The sequence below is a fragment of the Panthera onca genome, chromosome C2, assembly GCF_046562875.1.
Source record: "Panthera onca isolate mPanOnc1 chromosome C2, mPanOnc1 haplotype 2, whole genome shotgun sequence".
Lineage (NCBI taxonomy): Eukaryota > Metazoa > Chordata > Mammalia > Carnivora > Felidae > Panthera > Panthera onca.
Window position 1 is genome coordinate 59,061,049 of NC_138347.1, and position 23,158 is coordinate 59,084,206.

Here is a 23,158-nt window from a genome sequence, read left to right on the forward strand (position 1 = left end):
GGCTAGGACTTCCAACACTATGTTAAACAACAGTAGTGAGAGTGGACATTCCTGCTGTGTTCCTGATCTCAATTTTCCCCCTAATATCCCCTAATATCCGTGTGTTCCTGATCTCAATTTTTCCCCTAATATCCAAGTTTTCCTAATATCATTGAGGATGATATTAGCTGTGGACTTTTCATATATGGCTTTTATGATGTTAAGGTATGTTCCTTCTATCTCAACTCTGTTGAGGATTTTTATTAAAAAAGGATGCTGTATTTTGTCAAATGCTATTTCTGTATCTATTAACAGGATCATAAAGTTTTTATCCTTTCTTCTGTTAATGTGATGTAACCCATTGTTTGATTTGTGAATATTTTTTTTTTTTTTTAATTTTTTTTTCAACGTTTTTTATTTATTTTTGGGACAGAGAGAGACAAGCATGAACGGGGGAGGGGCAGAGAGAGAGGGAGACACAGAATCGGAAACAGGCTCCAGGCTCCGAGCCATCAGCCCAGAGCCTGACGCGGGGCTCGAACTCGCGGACCGCGAGATCGTGACCTGGCTGAAGTCGGGCGCTTAACCCACTGCGCCACCCAGGCGCCCCTGATTTGTGAATATTGAAACAGCCCTGCAGCCCAGGAATGAATCCCACTTGGTCATAGTGAATAATTCTTTTAATATACTATTGAATTTGATTTGCTAGTATCTTCTTGAGAATTTTTGCATCCATGTTCATCAGGGATATTGGTGTGTAATTCTCCTTTTTAGTGGGGTCTTTGTCTGGTTTGGGAATCAAGGTAATGCTATCTTCATAGAATGAGTCTGGAAGCTTTCCTTTTATTTCTATTTTTTTTTTTGAACAGCTTGAGAAGAATAGGTATTAACTCTGCTTTAAATGTCTGCTATAATTTCCCTGGAAATCCATCTGGCCCAGGATTCTCATTTGTTGGGAGATTTTTGATAACCAATTCAATTTCTTCGCTGGTTATGGGTCTGTTCAAATTTTCTATTTCTTCCCATTTGAGATTTGGTAGTGTGTAAGTGTCTAGGAATTTGTCCATTTCTTCCAGGTTGTCCAGTTTGTTTGCATATAATTTTTCATAGTATTCTCTAATAATTGCTTGTATTTCTGTGGTGTTGGTTATGATCTGTCCATTTTCATTGGTGATTTTATCTATTTGGGTCCTCTCTCTTTTCTTTTTGAGAAGTCTGGCTAGGGGTTTATCAGTTTTGTTTATTCTTTCAAAAAAAACCAGCTCTTAGATTCATTGATCTGTTCTACTGTTTTTGTTTGTTTTGGATTCTATATTGTTTATTTCTGCTCTAATTTTTATTATTTTTCTTCTGCTGCTGGCTTTAGGGTTTCTTTGTTGTTCTGCTTCTAGTTCCTTTAGGTATGCTGTTAGATTTTGTGTTTGGGATTTTTCTTGTTTCTTGAGTTAGGCCTGGATTGCAATGTATTTTCCTCTTAGGACTGTCTTTATTGCATTTCAAAGGGTTTGGACTGTCATGTTTTCCTTTTCATTTGCTTACATATATTTTTTAATTACTTCTTTAATTCCCTGGTTGACCCATTCATTATTTAGTAGGATGTTCTTTAACCTCCATGCATTTGGAGGTTTTCCAATTTTTTTCTTGTGGTTGATTCAAGTTTCATAGCATTGTGATCTGAAAATATGCATGGTGTGATCTAAATTATTTTATATTTATTGAGGGCTGTTTTGTGACCCAATATGTGATCTATCTTGGAGAATGTTCTATGTGCACTTGAGAAGAATGTGTTTTCTGTTGCTTTGAGATAAAAAATTCTGAATTTATCTGTTGAGGCCATCTGGTCCCGTATATCATCCAGAGCCATTGTTTCTTTATTGATTTTCTGCCTTGATAATCTGTCCATTGTTGTAAGTGGAGTATTAAAGTCATCTGCAATTACTATATTCTTATCAATAAGATTGCTTATGTTTGCAATTAATTGACTTATATATTTGGATTCTTTCAAATTGGGGGCATAAACATTTATAATTGTTAGCTCTTCCTGATGGATAGACCCTGTAATTATTATATAATGCCCTTCTTCATCTCTTGTTACAGCCTTTAAAGTCTAGTTTGTCTGATATAAGTATGGCTACTACAGCTTTCTTTTGACTTCCAGTAGCATGATAGATGGTTCTACATCCCCTCATATTCAATCTGAAGGTGTCCTCAGGTCTAAAATGGTCTCTTGTAGACAGAATATAGATGGATCTTGTTTTTTAATCCATCCTAATACCCTATGTCTTTTGATTGGGACATTTAGTCCACTTACATTCAGAGTGATTATTGAAAGATATAGATTTAGTGTCATTGTTATCTGTAGGTTTCATGCTTGTGGTGATGTCTCTGGTTATTTGTAGTCTTTGCAGCATTCAACTCACAGGGTCCCCCTTAGGATCTCTTGCAGAGCTGGTTTAGTGGTCACAAACTCCTTTAGTTTTTGTTTGTCTGGGAAAGACTTTATCTCTCCTTCTATTCTGAATGATAGCCTTGCTGGATAAAGGATTCTTGGCTGCATATTTTCCTACCACTCCCTTCTCATTTGCCAAGTTTCAGTGGACAGGTCTGCTACTACCCTCATGTGTCTACCCTTGTAGGTTAAGGCCTGTTTGTCCCTGGCTACTTTCAGAATTCTCTCTTTATCTTTGTATTTTGCCAGTTTTACTATGATATGCCATGGAGAAGACATATTCCTATTACATCTGAAGGGAGTTCTCTGTGCCTCCTGGATTTGGATGTCTGCTTCCTTCCCCAAATTAGGGAAGTTCTCAGCTATAATTTAAGTAAACCTTCTGCCTCTTTCTCTCTCTCTTCTTCTTCTGGAACTCCTATGATACGAATATTATTTTTTAATGAATCACTTAGTTTTCTAATTCTCCCCTCGTGGTCTACTATTTTCTTATCTCTCTTTTTCTTGGCTTCATCATTTTCCATAATTTTATCTTCTATTTCACTTATTCCCCCTCTGCTTCTTCCATCCTTGCTGTCACTGCATTAGTTTATTTTGCACCTCATTTACAGCATTTCTTAATTCATAATGACTATTTTTTAGTTCCTTGATCTCTGCAGCAATAGATTCTCTGCTGTCTTCTATGCTTTTTTCAAGCCCAGCAATTGATCTTATGACTATTATTCTAAATTCTTGATCAGATATATTGTTTATACATGTTTTCAGCAATTTTCTAGCTGTCATTTCTTCCTGGAATTTCTTTTGAGGAGAATTCTTCCATTTCATCATTTTGTTAGTTTTCTGTCCCTTATGTGTTTTAATAGCTTGTTATGTGTCCTGCACCTGCGAGCACTATTATATTAAAAAGGGGTCATACACTGTCCAGGGCCTGGCCCTACAGGAGGTATTTTTGGAGCGTGTTATGTTCTGTCTGTTGTTGCAACTCTGGTTGTTTTACCTCCCTCTTCGTACTGGTGGTTTGGACCTTCCACCAGGTGTGCTTTGATTTGTTCATTGAAATAACTCTGGAAAAAATTTTAAAAAGGGGGGTGGTGGTTAAAGAAGCCTTATCCCATACAAAGAGAGAAATGACAGGGATGGGGAAAAATCAAAGAAAATTGACCAGGCAGAGAAACAATATAACTTAATCCGTTGAAAGAGAGAGGAAAATAAAGAAGAAAGAGATATAGAAGAGGTGTAAAAGGAATAGATTAAATATGTCTGCTTAAATGAACCAACAACCAGAATAACCAGGGAAGAAATAAGAGGAAGAGAAAGAAGACAGGAAAAAAAATATGTATATATAAAATATACCATATATATATATGATGTACATATATACATCATATATATATAACACTGGTGATCAGTGTCAGTCTTGCTCTAGTAGATACACAGTTACCAGGCACAGAGGGGCATGCTTTGTATAGGTGGATCCTGCCTCCACTGTGGGCCCCTTGTCCATTCCCTGAAGCCCCACCTTGTTGGTGATGGGGAGAAAAGTTGTGACACCCCAGTATCTCCTCCCCAGACTGGGTGTCCCAAACCACTGCATTCAGTCCATCTTCACAATGCTGCACCGGTGTGAGCTGGCCGTTTTTTTCTGCTCCACAGTCTCCTGTGCCTCCCAGGCACTCAACTGGGATTCAAACCCTGATGTCTTAAAGGATTCTGCTCTGAGCACCCCGCTTCTGGGTTAGAGCCACTCCACCCTGCTGACAAAAGGCCTCTGGCTGGTGGTTGCAAGCAGGGTCTTTTGTCCTTGGAACGGTTCTTTGCCTTCTTCCCACAGCACTCAAGAGAGGAGATTGCTTTCTCCCACTGCAGACTGTGCCTCTGAGCTAGTTACCCAGGCCAGGACTGGCTCCCCACCTTCCCAGGTGCACGAACAGGGCAGCCGGCCCCAGTCCAGAGAAAGCCCCACAGTTAGAAATTGGATCTTTCTCCATTTTTTCCAATCCCTGGTCTGTGGGTTTTCTCTTCTTCATATATAATCCTACACTTCCACAGCCTCTCTTTCTCTTTGGTTTGTCTCTCCACAGAAGGGGATCCCTCCCCTCCATTCCTATGCTGCATGTTTTATCTCTTCCAGTTCTCAATCACACACCTATGGCCAGCCAAGTTGTCCCAGTGGTCCCCTGGAGATGTCTCCATCACTCTGCAGCTTGGACTCTTGGAATTCCAAGTCCTCCGGCCTCAACATTGCTGTGTTTGAGAGACGAGAGAACTTCAGGTCCCCCTACTTCTCCACCAAGTTGACCAGCTCTATTATTATTAACTATTTTTTTTTATAATAAGATCAATATATTTTTTGACTTCTCTTTCTCAAATGCTTTTGGAAAGTCAAATCTGAAACTACTTACCTCATTTGAAATGTGGCATGTTTCGACATGATTTCTAGGAGGGAGTCCAGTTTTATTAATATTTTATATATCTGTGTAAATCTGTTTTTACTACTCATCATCTAATTTGCATCTTTAATACTTACTGTGCCTTTAATAACAATGTGTTTTTTTGGTGTTGTTTCTGGGAAGACCTCAATACTAAACTACTGGTATGCAGTTAGTCATTTACAAAGTGTATTGGATCAAAACAAAACACCTTAAGGCCAAAGTTTTGTGCTCTAATACCATTCCCATGAGCCCTTCTTGTTACCCACAGCATGTTCCTACCATTGTGATATGGATTTAAAGAAAGCTTTTAAAAACAGCAGATTAGTAACATCTAAAATTCCTTGGATGGAACCATTACTCTCAACGTGATCCAAAACTGACATCACACAGAATCTTTTGTAAAAATTTCTGTTCTCGTGGCTACTCTTGTGGTGCAACATATTTATGTGAACCCAAACTTTTCAAAAGAAAACAACAATTGGAAAGATATCTATTTCTTCTTACTACTGTCTTCATAGTCTCACTTCAAATTTGTTGCCAGGCCCCTTTACAGCCAGGGCCTCCTTGAAAGAGATATCTGCAGGGGCGCCTGGGTGGCTCAGTCGGTTGAGTGTCCGACTTCAGCTCAGGTCACGATCTCACGGTTTGTGAGTTCGAGCCCCGCATCAGGCTCTGGGCTGATGGCTCAGAGCCTGGAGCCTGCTTCCGATTCTGTGTCTCCCTCTCTCTGCCCCTCCCCCATTCATGCTCTGTCTCTCTCTGTCTCAAAAATAAATAAACATTTAAAAAAAAAAAAAAAGAAAGAGATATCTGCAGAGGGACTAAGGGACATTGAAATACAAACTTTAAAAAAAATAAAATAAAATGCACCTCCCAAATAGGGTTTTCTAAATAATTGCATCAATTTAAATAGAAACAGAAGTTTGTCTTCTGAAGATAAGGAAGTAGTCTTTTCTTTGATAAGCCCCTGTATCCACATATATACTCCAGGGTTCCAGGTCAGTTCTGTAGAGTTCCCAGATCCAGAGAGATCAGAAGTCTTCAAGAACAACAAGGTAAGAGAAGAGAAAGCGTTCTTGCAAATGCCTCAAAAGCTCTTTCCATTTCACCTGCCACTTGTACACAGTTCCCTTTACTTACCATAGTCCTTAGTCCTGACCCCTTTGAGATTTACAACTTTCATACACCTTGGTGTTAACTGTTATTTCTTTCTTTGTCATGAAGTTTAACATTATTTCATTGCAGGGGTCTGACTCTGATCATGGTAGAGCTCCAGCCTACCTTCAGTCCCTACTGCTCACCTGTAAATTCCTCTAGTCCTGTTCTCCCACAGAATAGCTATTTAATGCCTCCTCCAGCTCCAAGCAGGTATATTCCCAGCTGGTTTTCCCAGGGGAAGTTCACCCTTCAGGTTTTGGCAAGACATACCCAGTGTGTAATGAATACATAATGCATAATGAATGGAGGTGATGGTTTTAAAGGAATTAGCTGCCTAACCAATATGATATGACAGCCTATACTCCCTGTAACCTCTGTCATTCTCTCTCATTCTTTATATGCCTCAAGCTCTCTTTTATGCTTTACTTTTCTTCTTCATGGGAATATAATCAGAATGAGTTAAAGAGGAGATAGGAGCACCTGGGTGGGTGGTTCAGTCGGTTAAGCAGCCAGCTTTGGCTCAGGTCATGATCTTGCAGTTCGTTGGTTCAAGCCCTGCATTGGGGTCTGTGGTGACAGCTCAGAGCCTGGAGCCTGCTTTGGATTTTGTATCTCCCTCTCTCTCTCTGCCCTCCCCTGCTTGCACTTTGTCTCTCTCTCTCTCTCAAAAATAAACATTTAAAAAATTAAGAAAGAGGAGAGATAATACAAAACCACAAGGACAACAGTACAAGCACATACTGATACCTTCAACTGATATGAAAGAAGCCAGAAAATCCACGAGGACCAGTTGAGAATTATAAACAAATTGTATACAAACATGTAAATTAATTTAACTCCTCTAACTATTTTAACAGAAAATATGTGGGTTTTATTTTTTTAATTTTTTAAAAAATATTTTATTTTCTAATAAACAGAGCATGAGCAGGGGAGGGGCAGAGAGAGGGAGACACAGAATCCAAAACAGGCTCTGGGCTCTCAGCTGTCAGCACAGAGCCTGGAAAATATGTGGGTTTTACAAAACATCTTGCAAAGACCATGCACAGAACGTTGTACTTTTCTTTGATCATTTGGCTACATCAAAAATGTTGTGTACAAATTACAAGTGAGGAAAACATTTGAGTACAGTGTAGGATTGGGATTTCCTAGGAATCCCCATGCTCTTTCCATCTCTCACTGGTACAAAAAAAAAAAATCTTCTTGTGGGAATTGAAACAGGAGAAGTATGTTTATTCATGCAAATGTGTTCTCCATTATCAGGAATTCTTCTAGAAATTTTGAGAAGTTTTGAGAAGAAGGCCTATGATTTTAAGAAAATACTAAAAATATTAAGGAGATAAATTAGGAAGTTAGTGATGATAAAGGAGTGGATTTAATAAGTATCAAATGAGAGATAGTAGATATCTTAAATAGGTCACAAAATCCTTTCAGAAGAACCTAAAATACCAAAAAGATTATTTTTCGAAATTTGTAATTGGACAAAAAGAAAATACTATTTTTAAAAAAGAGGCCAAAACATCCATATAAAGAGATAAGTGATTGATTTCTCAGTTGCTGGGATCTTACAATGCCTTAATATCTAGAAATTTGGAAATATTGGGATACTTGGCCCTATAATTTCACTCTTTTTTTAAAAAAAATAATAAATACTTTGAGTAGAACCACTTAGAATTCCAAGACTTCTGAGTACATCTTGTGAATCTGAATATATTTGAGATGCTCTAGTTTCTCTAGCTATTAATAAAAAGAGGGGAGAGTGGGATCAATAAACAAAAGGGTTGGGAGAATCACTGAGCTTTGGATTGGAGCAAAAGTGTGAGTTGCATTGAAAGACCACAGCCATATGGAAGTATAGCCTTCTGGAGTTTGGTTGCTGGGCCAATAACTTAAAATTCTTTGGGAAATGGAATAAAAGGAATTCTACTCCATAGTACAAAAGGGTCCCATTTACACAATTGAGAAGGGCTTTGTGGTTTTTATAAAACATGAAATAATTAAAGAAAGGAAAAGAATTATAACAGAGACTGACACTTGTTTTTTGATATTCATTATCCTCCCCCCCTCCTTTTTTAGTATTAAGAAATACACCTTTTAGCTTAGAATGTAGTAAAAAATATGTTTCAATCTCCCTTTCAGCTAGGACTAGCCATGTGATTAATTTGGAGCCATATGACATAAGTGGAAGCATTGTGTGACACTTCAGGACACTTCTAATCTTTAGATTAAAAAGCCCTCCCCTACATTCCCTCCATCCTGCTGATGTGATGGTTCGAACTCCAGCAGCCATGTTGAACCATAAGAACAAGGACCAACTCTTAAGCATGTTGAAGCAGAATCTTGGGGAAAGACTGGTTCTTTGATGACTGTGAGGTTGTCATCATTCCTGGACTTATTATCTCTGAAATTGTTTTACATGAGAGAATGATACCTCTATCTTTTTAAGGCACTTTTTGTGTTTGTGGAGGTTGGATGGGAAGAAAAGTGGTCCATTTTATTCCCAGATGAACCTAATCCTAACTGACAGGTTTTATTTTCCCCTCCCCAGTACTCTGCTGGAATGTGTGTTGGATTTGGGGGACAGCTGGAGGTAAGTGGGGCAGTAATCAGGACAGCCCATAGTTGGAAGGGGCATTCTTTTGAGCTACAACCTATAGGCACAATTCTCCGGAGAAAAACTGAACAAGAAGCAATTTACCTAGAAACTGAAGCAGTTTCTGGATTACCTGCTGAGTTAGCCCCTGTTACCCTATTAAATAAAAGACATAGGGGCGCCTGGTTGGCTCAGTCAGTTAAGCATCCAACTTTGGCTCAAGTCATAATATCATGGTTTGTGAGTTTGAGCCCTGCAATGGGCTCTGTGCTGATGGCTCAGAACCTGGAACCTGCTTCAAATTCTGTGTCTCCCTCTCTCTCTGACCCTCCCACTCATGCTCTGTCTCTCTCTCTCTCTCTCTCTCTCAAAAATAAAAATAAATAAATAAATAAATAAAAACATAGTTAAATAATATCAGTGTAATTTTTCCTTTTTTCTCTTAATTCCAAACGTGTGTGTGTGTGTATGATTTTGAGCATATCACAGTTCTGATTTTCTCATGAAGATTAAATAAAGTGCCAGTTTTAGTATTTTTCACTTAAATGACTTACCCACAGTAAATCCTAAAACCTGAGTCCCTGGGTCTGTGTTCAATTTTAACTGAATAATGGCCATTTATTTATTTTTGAAGGCAAATTCCCCAGAAACATGGAGTCCCAGAAAGAAAAGTACTTACATAGTTGTGGCTCAAACTTCCGATTTGGGAAAAAACAGGATGACCAGTTGTGGTCATACTTTCTATGTGACTTAATATCTGTCGGGAAAAAATTATTTGATGTAGACACAAAATTATCTTCCACATGGGAGATGGACTCTGTTTTGCCTCATTGAAAGATACCTACTAATGTAAAGATAGTGGAGTGGAATAACACCTCTGTTCACTCTTCTTTGCTGCTAGAATTTGAATAGTTAGGTCATTACAAATTAGGCTAAAACTTTTAATGAAATTAACTAGCAAATTAACATCTGTCCTGATATCAATTATTCTTGTAAGTGAATTGCAAGGTGTTGCACATTTATGTATTTTAAGCAAATGGGTCAAAACTACACTAAATCTTTTTGGAAGATTTGAAAAATAGTTCAGAAAACCCTACTTTCTAATTTTGTTGGTGTACAGAGAAAGAATAATTAATACTTGATAACATAAAATCATTTACAGCAACATTTAATGGAAGCATCATTTTCATAAAGCATTTTTCACAGTATGGGTTTCTTTTGAAAAGCAATTATTGTCTCACTCACTGATCAAATACTTTCTTGACCTTGAAAGAAGATACTGAATTTACTTTCACAAAAAAATACCTATAATGTAGCATACTGTCAGATCTGCTTAGATCATCATTGTTTTAATACAATTTCATGGTTGACAAGTTTATACTATGTTAAAAACAAGACAACAGGCCCCAAAGGGGTTGCTGATGCTTATCCCCACCCCCCCCCCCCCCCCCCCCCCACCATCATCACACCGAGACCTAATTACAGTTTCAGCTTTCCCAGAAAGGAATCTAAACCGGTGGATCAGGAACCACTTGATCAACACTAGTTCGGTCATCTGCCTGATAGATTCCTGCCGTTGCCTAAGGGAAAATAACAGCAATAACCAGCCCAGCTTTTTGCCTAGTACAACTTCCTCATTCCTGTTCTCTTCTTCCTACCAAAGTCTTTCATTTTGTACTGCTCCTCAGAGCTCCTTTCAATCTGTTAGATTGGGTGCTGCCTAATTCAAATCAAGTTTTGTTCAAATAAACTCAACATTTTTAATATGCCTCAGTTTATCTTTTAACAACTAAAACTAAGAAAAGAGTCAATTTTGACCTGTTTTAGGATTTCCTTGTATTTATGCTGTTAGTGTTATCTTCAGGATGTGGAGCATTGCAGAGATTTGGGGGTTGTGTTTTTTTTGCAGAAATATTTTTTGTGCTACTAATCTATTTTATCGGGGTTTGTCTGCGTGAAACCAAACACTATATATTGTAAGTACACTTATATATTTTTATACATATATTAAAAATTACAAATAGAAGATCTAATATTTTCCTCCCACACTTCAGTGAACTGTCTTGCACAGCCTGTGGTGTATCCAACCCATTTTGGACACAGCGACGGAACTCAAAATCAACTCCACCTTATAGAGTCCATTCATTTAATAACTAATGGTGATATCATAATGTGAGGGTCCCCAAGCCCTTTCTAAGTTTCCTTATGCAACTAATATGATCCAGTTTCAATCCAGATACCTGATGAACAAGCCCATTCTTCTACCTATTAGTAATGGGAACCAATCTAAAATCGTGGACTCTGTTTTGTTCCAGTTTAAGAGTATCTTGGGCTGGGAGGTGGATTCCAGCCCAGGGGCATTCCACTTCGGGTGCTACCTCTGGGTGGTAAGCCACTGAGAGCTAAGGAGAAACTTGCTGTGAGACCTGAGCCCAGCACTCTGTGGCAGGGCCAGTTCTCAATTCCAGCATTTTTATATCAGTGTTTCTTCCTTGTACAGACACACCCCACTCTACCTGCATGTCAGACCTAGAGCACAGAGTTAGGTTTGGCTCAGAAGTCCACCAGTGCAGGCACCCAGAACCCCACCCTCCTCTTCTCCCTTCTAGCCCAGGGTTTGGGTCTCAAAACAGTCTTATGCCATGCCTTTCCCCCAGATAATGAAGCAATAACCTTCTAAGGATAGCCATCTAGAGTGATTCAAAAGAACATCCCTCATCTCAACCTCCTTCTAGGAAAGGTTAACCTCGGTGAGTTCAAACTGCTTTTCTAGCTCCTTTCTTGCTGGAAGCAGGGAACACAAAAATAAATTTTATCTTCATCTGTGTCTGCACGACAATATTGAATACACACTGTGTTCAAGGCATTGTGCTGGGACATTGGCCGTCAACATTTCATTTAATACTCACATGAAGCTAAGGGGTGAATATGATTATTATCTTGGTTTCATAGATGGAGAAATTGAGGCTTAAAGAAGTTACAAACTAGCCCAATTCAAAAAATGGGGGCTCTGTAATGGAAACTCAGGCAATATTAACTTCAATGTCCATAATATCACCATTATACTAAATTATAATTTCATAATTATACTTATGGACAACAATCACTCTCTACCTAAATTATGCTCACGTGTATGATGGAATACTTTTCATTGATTAGGTGTGTTGGGAGAAAAGAAAGTATGTTACAATGGAAATTGGCAAAAGTTGCTGGGATAATATGAGAAGAGAGCCCCTAACTCTACCTAGAAAGAGATCAGAGAAAGATTCATCCAGGAGGAAAGTCTTGAGTTAATCCTTGGGGGATGAATAGATATTAGCCGGGGAATAAAAGCTGATGGGCATGGCTGGCAGAGGAGCCATTTATGCAAAGGTGAGGAGGCTTGAGAGTGTCTTGCATATTGGAGGACAACAAATAGCTTTCCACAGTCAAAGGACGAGAAATGGAACTTTACTGAATTGAAGAACAATAGATAATATGAGAAAAGAAAAGAAAAAAGGTAGAGGGGAAAACATGGAATGCTTTGCATGATATGCCCAAGGACTTTGGATGTTTTCTGAGTGTGGCAAAAAGCTATTGAAGGAGTGAGCGTAACGTGATCACGTTTGCATCTTAGGCAGCTCTAGAAATAGATTAGAGGATGACATAAGGCTTAGAGCTCCAGATGGAAAGATTGGGTAAGTTTATGATGCCATTTTATTCTAAAACTCGGGGGGACATTAAAGATGTGGCCTGAGCCACTATGATTGACACGCAGACCATTTTTCACATTTTCAATTTGAGGGCTTGAACCAACTTCGGTTTTCTTAAGGCCATTCCCTCCCTCACTGACTCATTTCTTTATTCAACAGATATTCATTTGGCATGAGTTTCCAAGAGCTGAGTTCAGAACTAGAGCAAACTTTTCCCATCAAGTTCACCTCAGGACAAACCCACATCCTTTAAGCTAAGCCAGACTAGACAGACTCTTCCACCTGAGGCTGAGAGAAGCTGGGCCTGCATTCATGCATCTCTCTCTCTGCCCTCCCTCTGCACTTACCTTCCTGCAACCATCTCACTACCAGGATCCAAGCAGGAATGCCAACCACAGGAACGCTGGCCCACGTAGAGTGCCCGCCTTCCAGATAAGCCATGTGTGGCGATGAGGTGATGAGGCGCTGGGCAACCCTCATGCCAAAACCCTGCAGAACTTTCTGCAGAAGGGTTTGCAGATGATTGTGGGAGAAAAACTTCCTTGGAACTGCATTGGCAAATACATGTCAGCATCTTTTCCTTATCAGATAAATTGGAAGAGAAGTGAAAATTTCTATGTGGTTTCCAGAGATAACATTTCAAAGAAAAGCCACATGGTAGCAACAAAAAGCACTGTGATCATCCCAGCTTTCCAACCAAGAAAGGATGAAAATTCTGCCTTCCTCAGGGTCAGAGTAGGAGCCAACATAGCCCAAATAGGATTTCTCTACTTTTACATCATGCTCTTTCCAAATTCTTCTTGGTGACTGTTTTCATAGCCCCAGTAACAAAAATTACTTGAGGAACTATGTGCACAAAACACTGAACAAGACACAGAAGACACAAGAATTCATACAAGAGCATTGCTGTCCTTAAGGACTTCAGTCTAACTGAGGCAGACAAAAGGTACATAAGGAAAAACTAATACACAATAAAGTAGGGCTTGCTATGGATTAAGTGCATGGTACACATAATGGTTTCATTGGTTTCATAAAACAGAGGAGATTTTTTGAGATTAAAAGGAACAGGAAGAGTTCAGATTATCACAGAGAGGAATGGGCCAGGAGGGGCTCACCGAAAGAAAATGTGAAGTCTAGGATTAAAGAGTAACTATAGCTAACATTCACAGATTGCCAGGTACCATTCTCAGCACTTTATACATATAAAATGATTTTATTCCTTACAATATCCTTCTGAGATACATACACGTATGTCAACCCAAATTCTAATAACAAAATAATCATGAGTGTTCTTCATGTTCTTTATGTTTGGCCTCTTAATTTATCCCTCTCTCTGACACCGTGTTTCTTGCTCCTTCTTCCCTCTGCCACAGGTCAGAGACAGAGGGCGATGCCAAGGACCATCCCGAACGGGGTCATTCTGGGTCATTCCGTGCTGTCCTGCTGAGGTGAGAACGCTGGGCCAGTTACTTCCTCCCCAGTGTGGCCACAGCACCCTGTTTCTCCTAAAAAGGAAAGGAGAAAAGAGGGGTGAGCAGAATGGGGAAGTTGGTTTTGTTTCAGGTGGAAGATAAACACTAACCAATGAGTGAGCCTCAGTTAAACGGACAATATTCTGGAACAAATCCACAGGACTCTTTTCCACCCCAAAACTTGTTAGCAAAACAACGATCTCACTCCAAGGGGCAGAGAGCAGTTAGATGAGGACTCCAGCAGACAAGCTTCCTGAAAAGAAAAAAAATAATTAGTCAACATCTGAGATCCCGAAATCTGCCTTCTTCCCCTAAAAGAATCTCTTGGGGGAAAGGCCAGGGACTAGGTCTCCACTCCAACTCCAGCTGTCTTTCAAAGGACATCAGACAAAATCTTCACACATGTATTGAGATTTTTTTTCCTTCTATTTTTGTTCCTCTTTCCCACCCTGAGCTGTTAGTATTTTGAAAAGTTTTCAATCCTATGGCACTCATTGGCACCCTTCTGACAGCTCGTATGTGTCCGAGTACACTTTAGTGCACTTGGCTCTCCCAGAGGTCAGCCTCGCTTCTTTCAGATAATGTGCAGAGGGACTCATGCCAGGAGTGGGAGAAAACTTCTCTTTTTCTCTTATAGTTCAGACAAGGCTTCCTTCCATAGCCCCACACTGCCAGAGAGCCCAGAAGAGGCATCATCAAGGGCAGGATTGCTACAAGCAATCTTCAAACTGCCTAGAAGAGACCCTTTTCTGTAGCCTCCCCTCCCTTGCCTGGGACAAAAGCAGGGATATGGACAGTGCCCCTCTCCCATCCTCTACTGTCTCTGAATAGGTCATGTTTATTTAAGGCACTCACACTGAGGTCTCCATTTAAAATGGTTCAGAGTTCTTTGGAAATAAGAAAAGAAAACCAAACAATTGTTCAGATTTCTCTGGAAATAAAGGCAATACTAAGTCCTTATTGCTCAACATAAATATTGTTGACGAATGAATGAAAGTCTTCGCTGCTGGCATGCCACATAGAAATGGAAACTGATTCTCCAGAGAAGAGAAAGGGTCAACAGGAACTAACCTTAACCCTAACCCTGATCCCAGAGACTAGAGAGGAAGGAGAAGGATGGAGGGGGGATAGGGTAGCTGGGCATGTGGCATAATTTGCCACTTGGAGATTCTGGGGAGCTTTGTGATGCAAGGCCCAGACATGGGCACATGGAGTGAGGGCCCTCTGCTTCCTGGGTGGCTACAGGGTCGGACAAGACAGTTCAGCCTGGATTAGCAGAAGAAGCAGAGTGGAAGTTACAGCAAAAACTTTTCAATAGCCAGGGGTAGTGACAAGCTGGCCTTGGATGCTCAGACAGAATATCTAGAATGATAGTTTAGTAAATCCTAAACCAGACAGTGCTGATCCATATCTAGTTTATAACTTTAGGTGTCCTCATGATTTTCTAGAAAAAAATTATCACATGTTTTAATTGCCTTTTTGAGTTCTCAGTCTTTCTCCAATGCTCCTTGTTAAATTTTTATTTGAATCTCTTCTCCTTTAGCCATCTTGCAATTGAATCCTCATTTTGAGATAATTGTCTTTTTCTTCCATTTCTTTCCTAAATTCAATCAATACTCATTTCATTTCCTCTGAACTGGCTCCCCCCTCCCCCTTCTATTTTTGGTCCATTTTTTGTTAAAATTTGATTCCTCTCAAATACTGGTAAGTAAGGCTTGAAGCTGGTGAAGGGGCAAATCCCATGGGTACCTGTGGAAGCAGGGCCATGCAGAGAAAGCAGCATTAGCAAAGGCACTCAGGCAGGTACAAACGGGGCTCATTTGAGGAAAATCGAGGAAGCCAGCACGGCTAGAGCAGAGGAGCAACAGTTCTCACTATGTGTCAGGCTGTTGTGAGGGCTTTTTAAATATTAACTTATTTTGTCCTCACAACACTCCTGTGAGCAAGCTGTGATCATTAGCTTCATTTACAGATGAGGAACTGAGACACAGACCAGTTACATTATTTGCCCAAAGACACACAGAAAATAGAGTCAGGACTTGAATCTGTGTACTCTGTGGGGAGAGGAGGAGGAGGAGGAGAAAGAGGAAGAGGAGAGAACAAAGGAAATGGGGTGCCACACCCTGCAGGGTCTTGCAGAGCATTTCGGGGGTTCTGGTTTTTACTCTGAGTGAGATGGGACATCATGGGCAGATTTGATCAATGGAGTGACATGATTTGATTCACACTGTAAAAGGATCCCTCTGGCTGCTGGGTTTAAAACAGGCTGTAAGCAGGGAGACCTGCTAGGAAGCTGTTAAAGTGATATGGTGAGGTTGCCCAGATGAGCTGATGTTCATGAATTCAGATTTTTTTTTAATGTTTGTTTATTTATTTTGAGACAGAGAGCGTGCGCAAGCAGGGAAGGGGCATAGAGAGAGAGAGATAGAGCGAGAATCCCAAGCAGGCTCTGCACTGTCAGCATGGAGCCTGACATGGGACTTGAACTCACGACCCATGAAATCATAACCTGAGCCGAAATCAAGAGTCAGTTGCTCAACTATCTGAGCCACCCGGGTGCTCCAAATTCTGACTTTTCATATAAAATAGCCCCCACCCCGTTATAGCACATTGGCAACTAGTTCAGGCCTTTGTAAAACATTGTGATCGCTAATCAAAAGACATGTGTACAGGTCCGTCTGCCCTGCACACACATCTCTGCTCTTACAGGACAGAACCTTGCAGCCTGTGCCTCTCTCCTTCTTCCCCAAGCCCTAACTGTTCCTCTCCATTTGAAAATGGATGTGCCCTGAATGAATCAGCTTAGTCATCGCTGGAGTGAGGGGGCGACACAGCAAAGAAGAGGCATAGCATGACTGTCCCATCGGGGATTTCACTTCCTTTCACAGTGTTTATTCTGCTCCCACACCTCACTCTGCACACACTGTTGGAGAGAGGCCCTATCTGCTTTCTCTTCCTCCCTCTCCACCCCTTACTCTCCCACATGCAATCACGGAGAGGGGGGGTGGCAGGGCAGTCCAAATTGGTGGAGTGGCTGAGATCCTCCTCATTCTGTTTTTCCCACCCTTGGAGACCTGAGATTCGGAGTTATAAATGCCTCCTCTTTCAATGCTGCCTTCACATTGCAGACTGTTTTGTAAGCCCAAGAAGGGCAGCCATCCAAAGCTTATGGAGAGGGGAGGACTATCCAAGCCTTTTTATCTCCTCTTTAACAGAACCATACAAACTGAAGCCCACTAGCCACCAGGAGATATTCAGTATCAGTCTGAGAAAATCTCAGCGAGATTCCTGAGGGTTGCATTGAGCTTGGGCCTTTGCTGCAGTACCCAAGAGCTGAGGTTTTATCTGGGAGAAGGTCCTTGCCTGTGCTCCATGCATTTCTTTTAGATATGGTCACAGCAGCAGCACATAGTCACGTCAGCCTCGGGAAGTTGGCCAAGAGTTCCTATCAGGATACAGGTACAATGCTATCTTCTTAGCAACTGACATGAGAACGACTTTGGTAGGCTTGGGAGGAGGGTAAGAGCCATGGATTAAGTTTTAAGTGGAGAAGTAAAATAAACGGAAAGCTGGGACCAAGCGTTGCAGAACAGAGATGAGGAAGGACAGGAGACTGGCTAGGGAAGGAAGGAGAGGCTTAGAAGTTGGGTAGTTGGGGGATGTGAGGAACTGAAGAAATGCTATGTGTCGGGAGGTGTCACTCTTTCCCACGAATCCCCAGATCTTCCTGAAAACAAAACAAAACAAAATTCTGGATTTTCTCAGTGTGATTGAATTTCTTGTGAAAGCTGGTGAGGGCCTTTGATTATCAAGGTTGGCCTGGGACAGAAACAGTCAACCTGCACAAATGAGGAGGAGTCAAGGTCTTGGCTAAACCCTTTGGTGGTATATCATGCACAGAGCCAGGTGGACCCTCTCAGGACAGGCACACAGCCAGATCTGGATGTCTTGGGCCCCTCTTTCCGGACCTCATGCAGCCCTTCCCCTTGGGTCCCTGGAAGTCTCCCCTCTTGTCCTAATAGTTCTACTTCTAGCTAGTTAGCTCAGTTCACAACCATTTGAGAATTTTGTCTGAGAGGACACACAGTGCAGTGGTCAAGAGTAAACATACTAGGACCAGATAGTCTGAATTTAAATCCTGGCTTGGCTAGTTTTGGCAGTGAGCCTTTGATTAAGGCTAACACTACCTCAGTTTTCCCAACTATAGAATGTTATCATGTGTTCTATAGCTTACAGGAATGTTGTGAGTATTAAACAAGTGAATATATGTGAAGTACTTACAATTATACCTACTTTGTGGGAAGCTTTCACTAAGTATACTTGTTTATTACTACTTAATACTGGGAGGAATAAGGACGTTTAGCCATAATACAAAAACTTTCATGTTTTTGATCACTGAATTTCTTTTTAAAATTTCAATCTATAGTCATAATTCTCTTTTATTTAGAAAAAAATCTGTTTCTGAGGTATAATGGACATATAATAAACTACACATATTTAAAATAGGCAATTTGATAAATTTTGAGAATATATATAATATACACCCCTAAGACAACCAGCAAAATTAAGAAAGTGAACATATACATCACCCCAAAAAGTTTCCTTGTGGTCCTTGGTAGTCTCTCCTTCCCAGTCCTTCACACTCCCTTCCACTTCCTGTTACCAGCAAACTACTGATTTCCTTTCTGCACTACAGTTTAGTTTGCATTTTCTAGAATTTTATATAAATAGAATCATACACTAGGAGCTCTTTTTTGTGTCTTCTTTCACTCAGAATGATTATTTTGATGTCTATCCATGTTGCTGCTTGTATCAGTAGTTCATTCCTTTGTATTACGGAGTAAGTAGCATTCCATTGTGTGGAGGTACCGTGATTTCTCTATTCCCCTGTGGATAGACATTTGGATTGTTTCTACGTTTGGGCTACTACAAGTATACCTACTCGAGTATGTGGGTACAAATCTATGTGCGGACATAGGTTTTTGTTTCTCTAATGTAAATACCTAAGAGACAAATGGCTAGATCATAAAGTACAGATATGTTTAACTTTTTAAGAAACTGCCAAACTCTTCCAAAGAGCTGTGTCACTTTTACATTCTATACCTTCATCAATACTTGATTTAGTCAGTCTTTTTAACTTTAACCACTCTATTAGGTATGTAGTATTATCTCATTATGATTTTATTTACATTCTCCTAATGAGTAAAAATGTCAACTTAATCTTGCCAGTTACTTACTTGTCACCTATATTCTTTGGTGAAGTGAAGGGTTTATTCAAGTATTTTTCCCACTTTTTATTTTTATGTTATTTTATTTTATTTAAATTTTTCATGTTTATTTTAGAGAGAGAGGGATCACAAATAGGGTACAGAGGCAGAGGGAAAAAAAATCTAAAGCAGGCTCCATGCTCAGTGCAGAGCCTGACATGGGGCTCAATCCCAAGACACTGGGATCATGACCTGAGCTGAAATCAAGAGTCAGAGGCTCAACTGACTGAGCCACCCAGGCACCCTACCCAAAAATTGGGTAGTCGGCTTTCATATGCTTAGCTTGATAATTCTTTATGTATTCCAAATGCAAGTTTGTTGTTATTGTTGTTTTTTTCAGATATGTGCTTTGCAAATATTTTATCCAAATGTGCGGCTTGAACTTTCATTCTCTGAGCAGTGTTTTACAAAGAACAAAACGCTTAATTTTTATTAACGCCAATTTTTTTTTTTTTTTTTTTTTTTTTATTTATTTTTGGGACAGAGAGACACAGAGCATGAACGGGGGAGGGGCAGAGAGAGAGGGAGACACAGAATCGGAAACAGGCTCCAGGCTCCGAGCCATCAGCCCAGAGCCTGACGCGGGGCTCGAACTCACGGACCGCGAGATTGTGACCTGGCTGAAGTCGGACGCTTAACCGACTGCGCCACCCAGGCGCCCCAATTTTTGTTTTTTTAATCCTCCATGGGTTATGGTTTTGGTGTTGGATAAAAGAAAATTTTACCTAATCTAAGGTAGCAAAGATTTTCTTCTATGTTTTATTGAGAAGTTCTATAGCCTTGGTTTTACATTTGGGTCTATGATCCATCTTCAGTTAATTTTTTATATGGTACGAGATATGAATCAAACTTCATTTTCTGTTTGTTTTGCATAAAAGTATCCAATTGTTACGGCATGGTTTGTTTTTCTTTTTTTAATTTGTTAATATGGTTAATACATTAATTTTTAAATATTAAGCCACCACTACATTCATGGGATAAACACAACCTGGTTATAATATATTATATTATTTCTTTTTCTATTATTTCTTTTATTATTTCTATTATTGTTGGATTTGTATTGCTAAAATTTTGTTTAGAATTTTTGCATCTATATTCATGAGGGATATTGTTCTGTGGTTTTCTTTTTTATGTAATGTCTTTGTCTGGTTTTTGAATCAGGATAATAGAAGTCCTTCCTCTTCTATTTTTTGAAAGAGTTTGAGAAGGATTGGTGTTAATTTTTCTTTGAATATTTGGTAGGCTTCACCTGTGAAGCCATCTGATCCTGAGCTTTTCTTTACTGGAAAGCTTTTAATTACTGACTCAATCTCTTTACTTGTTATAGATTTATTCAGACTTTGTTTCTTCTTGAGTCAGATTTGCTAGTTTTTGATCCTTTGGTTAATTAGGAGTATGTTTTTTAATTTTCACGTATTTATGAATTTCCAGAATTTCTTACTGTTATTGATTTCTAATTTTATTCCACTGTAGTCAGAGACTATATTTTTCATGACATAAATTATTAAAAATTTTTTTGATCTGGGTGTATTAGTGGGTGTACCCACTAAGGCAGGTCTAAATTAAAGTTACTGCAATAACCCTATGGACTTTGTCAAGTTTTGCTCTTGGCTGTTTGGAATTTCTTTCGAAGCAAAGTCAGCTTTTGCAGGCAGCATGTAGCCTATGAGGGCTGGGCTCAGCTTTCCTATCTGGGTTTCCTCTTGGCTTAGACCACAAATCATTTGGCTGGGATAAAGTTAGGAATGTCCTTTTTTCTCTGGTTGGTGGAGCTAAAAGGCATCCCAATTCCAGACATATTGAGCACTAGGTGGATATGAATGCCATAGTTAAACTTACCAGGTTACTTTGTAAGAGTGTTTTACAAAATTTAAATGTGTGTCAAGATAGATATGGTTGTATTTCTGATGTTGAATTTTTTTTTTCATTACAGGCTTTGTTTCTATACCTGGCAGCCAGCCAACATCCTCTTCACTGACTGTGTTGAAATTAGAACAATAAAACATTCCTTTCCCTTAGAAGTATCAATGAGATTTCCCTTCATAACAAGGCTGTATTTCCTGGACTTTGCCAACTCATTGGCATGTTTGGGGGTGTTTTTTTTCCTTATTCTTTGATGACCTTAGATGTAGGAGTTCATAGAATAGTGCACTCAAATATGCTGAGGCAAGTACAATTCAGAGTCTACTTTGGGGTTTTTTATCTGGGGAAATAATCTAAGCCAATGAAGTTGAGATCAAATTGAGTTTGGCAAATAGAAGGGAAGTAAACTAGGTAAGGAGAACACATTGGTACCTAGAATAGTCTGCAGGTTCCTCCTTTGGCATGCCACATGATCATAGTCAGGTTAAAGGAACTCTTAGAGGCTCTGTTTTCACTACTTGGAAACAGGAAAATTCAACCCAGCTTCTAAGGGTCGTATAACATTTGCCACAGATAAAAAGACCCTATTCTTTTTTCACTGTGTTTCCTTAGCAGCTGTCACCCAGCAAATGGGAATACCATAGTTATGATTATGTTTGACCCATAGTACTTCCCTGAATTCATGAACCAAGAACATAAATTAAATATTTCCTGAAAAGTTAACTTTCTATTAAATATAAAGTTAAGGAATTAATACCTAGTCACACACTGCATCAGAAAGGTTTGTATAAAGTAGAAACACAAATTACTACTACATGTAGACTGTTGCTTACCAGTAAATTCAACTGTTGCAATAAGCATTTAACTCAATCCAACTCTAGTTCAAACTCTGAGGCCTAAAAATCAATCTCACCCTATTTCCTTCCTAGATTCAGAAACTGATATCCTAGATTCAGTTATATAAATACAAGTAAACAAATGTGCACACACATGCACACATGGTGGCTGTGTCCTATGGTAAGAACAAGAAAATTACAGAATATATGCAATTATAGATGCCATTTCTATCCTTTAACTGCTTCTGAGTAAAAACTAGCTGCCCTTAACCAAAATGATAAGGAAAAGAGTAAAAATCTGTTGTGCCTGTGAACAAGACTGTGAAGGTTTTATTGTAAGCCTTTACCCCATCTCTTGCCCTTGAGGAAGATATAGTGTAGGTATCTCAACGGCAAAAAGCATTAGGTAAAAAATGACCTGACGTAAAGAACTGAAAACCATGAGCAGGCAGAAAACATCTGGAGGTAGTCACTCTACAATGAATAGACCATATACAACCGTGTCTCACCCTTGTACTTCTAAAGTCATCAGTATGGCTCCTGGTATTCATAACAGAGAAACTTACCACAGGGTCTGGAGAAGGGATAAAGCCAGGGCCAAATAGCTGCTGTTCTCCTCTGTCTCTGCCCCAACACCAATTTTGGTTGGAGGAAGCTGAGCTCCAACCACCACGAGAGCTCTCAGGCATCTCCCATCATCTCACTCACTACACTTGAAAAGTCCCTTAACTGATTTGGTCTCAGCCCTTTCATTCACAAAACAAGATGATTGGCCCAGGGGGTCCTAATGTTGGTTCAAGCTCTTAGACCCAAAGATCTTAGAACTAGAGACAATCACCATGAATCAGTGATGCAAAATGTTAAATAATGAATACAAAACAAAAACTATTAAAATAGTAAGAAAAAGAGTCATAAAGTGAAACAGAAAATAAACAAGTTAATGACAAGGATTTGTTTTGCAACCTGGATGAGCTCAGCTAGCTAGTATCTCTTCCTGTTATAGTCTATTCTCTTCACTCTGCAGCACTATCATCTAGTTGAGTTGCTCAACTCCGTTATTAGTCCGTAATCTCAGATCGAAAATTTGCCTGAAGTTTATTATTCTATTCTTTTTTTAAAGTTCACTTATTTATTTGGAAACAGAGAGAGAGAGAGAGAGAGAGAGAGAGAACTTGAGTGGGGGAGGGGCAGAGAAAGAGGGAGAAAGAGAATCCCAAGCAGGCTCCAACCTGTCAGTGCAGAGTCTGACTCGAGGCTCAATCTCACAAACTGTGAGATCATGACCTGAGCTGAAACCAAGAGTCAGACGCTTACCCAACTCAGCCACCCAGGTACCCCTATTATTCTATTCTTATGGATACATAAGATTTTTACGCTTAACTTTAATCAGACAAAAGAGCATCTGATTTTTCATACAATG

At 39.7% G+C, this 23,158-nt stretch overlaps 1 long non-coding RNA gene across 1 annotated transcript; it reads right to left on the bottom strand.

The window, feature by feature from the left end:
• Positions 1-13,230: 13,230 nt before the first annotated feature.
• On the bottom strand, positions 13,231-22,549 carry LOC132683722 (uncharacterized). The gene is made up of 3 exons (XR_009612353.3): positions 22,305-22,549; positions 13,883-14,025; positions 13,231-13,805 (listed from the first exon to the last, which is right to left on the bottom strand). It is a non-coding gene; the product is annotated as an uncharacterized LOC132683722 (long non-coding RNA).
• Positions 22,550-23,158: the final 609 nt, after the last annotated feature.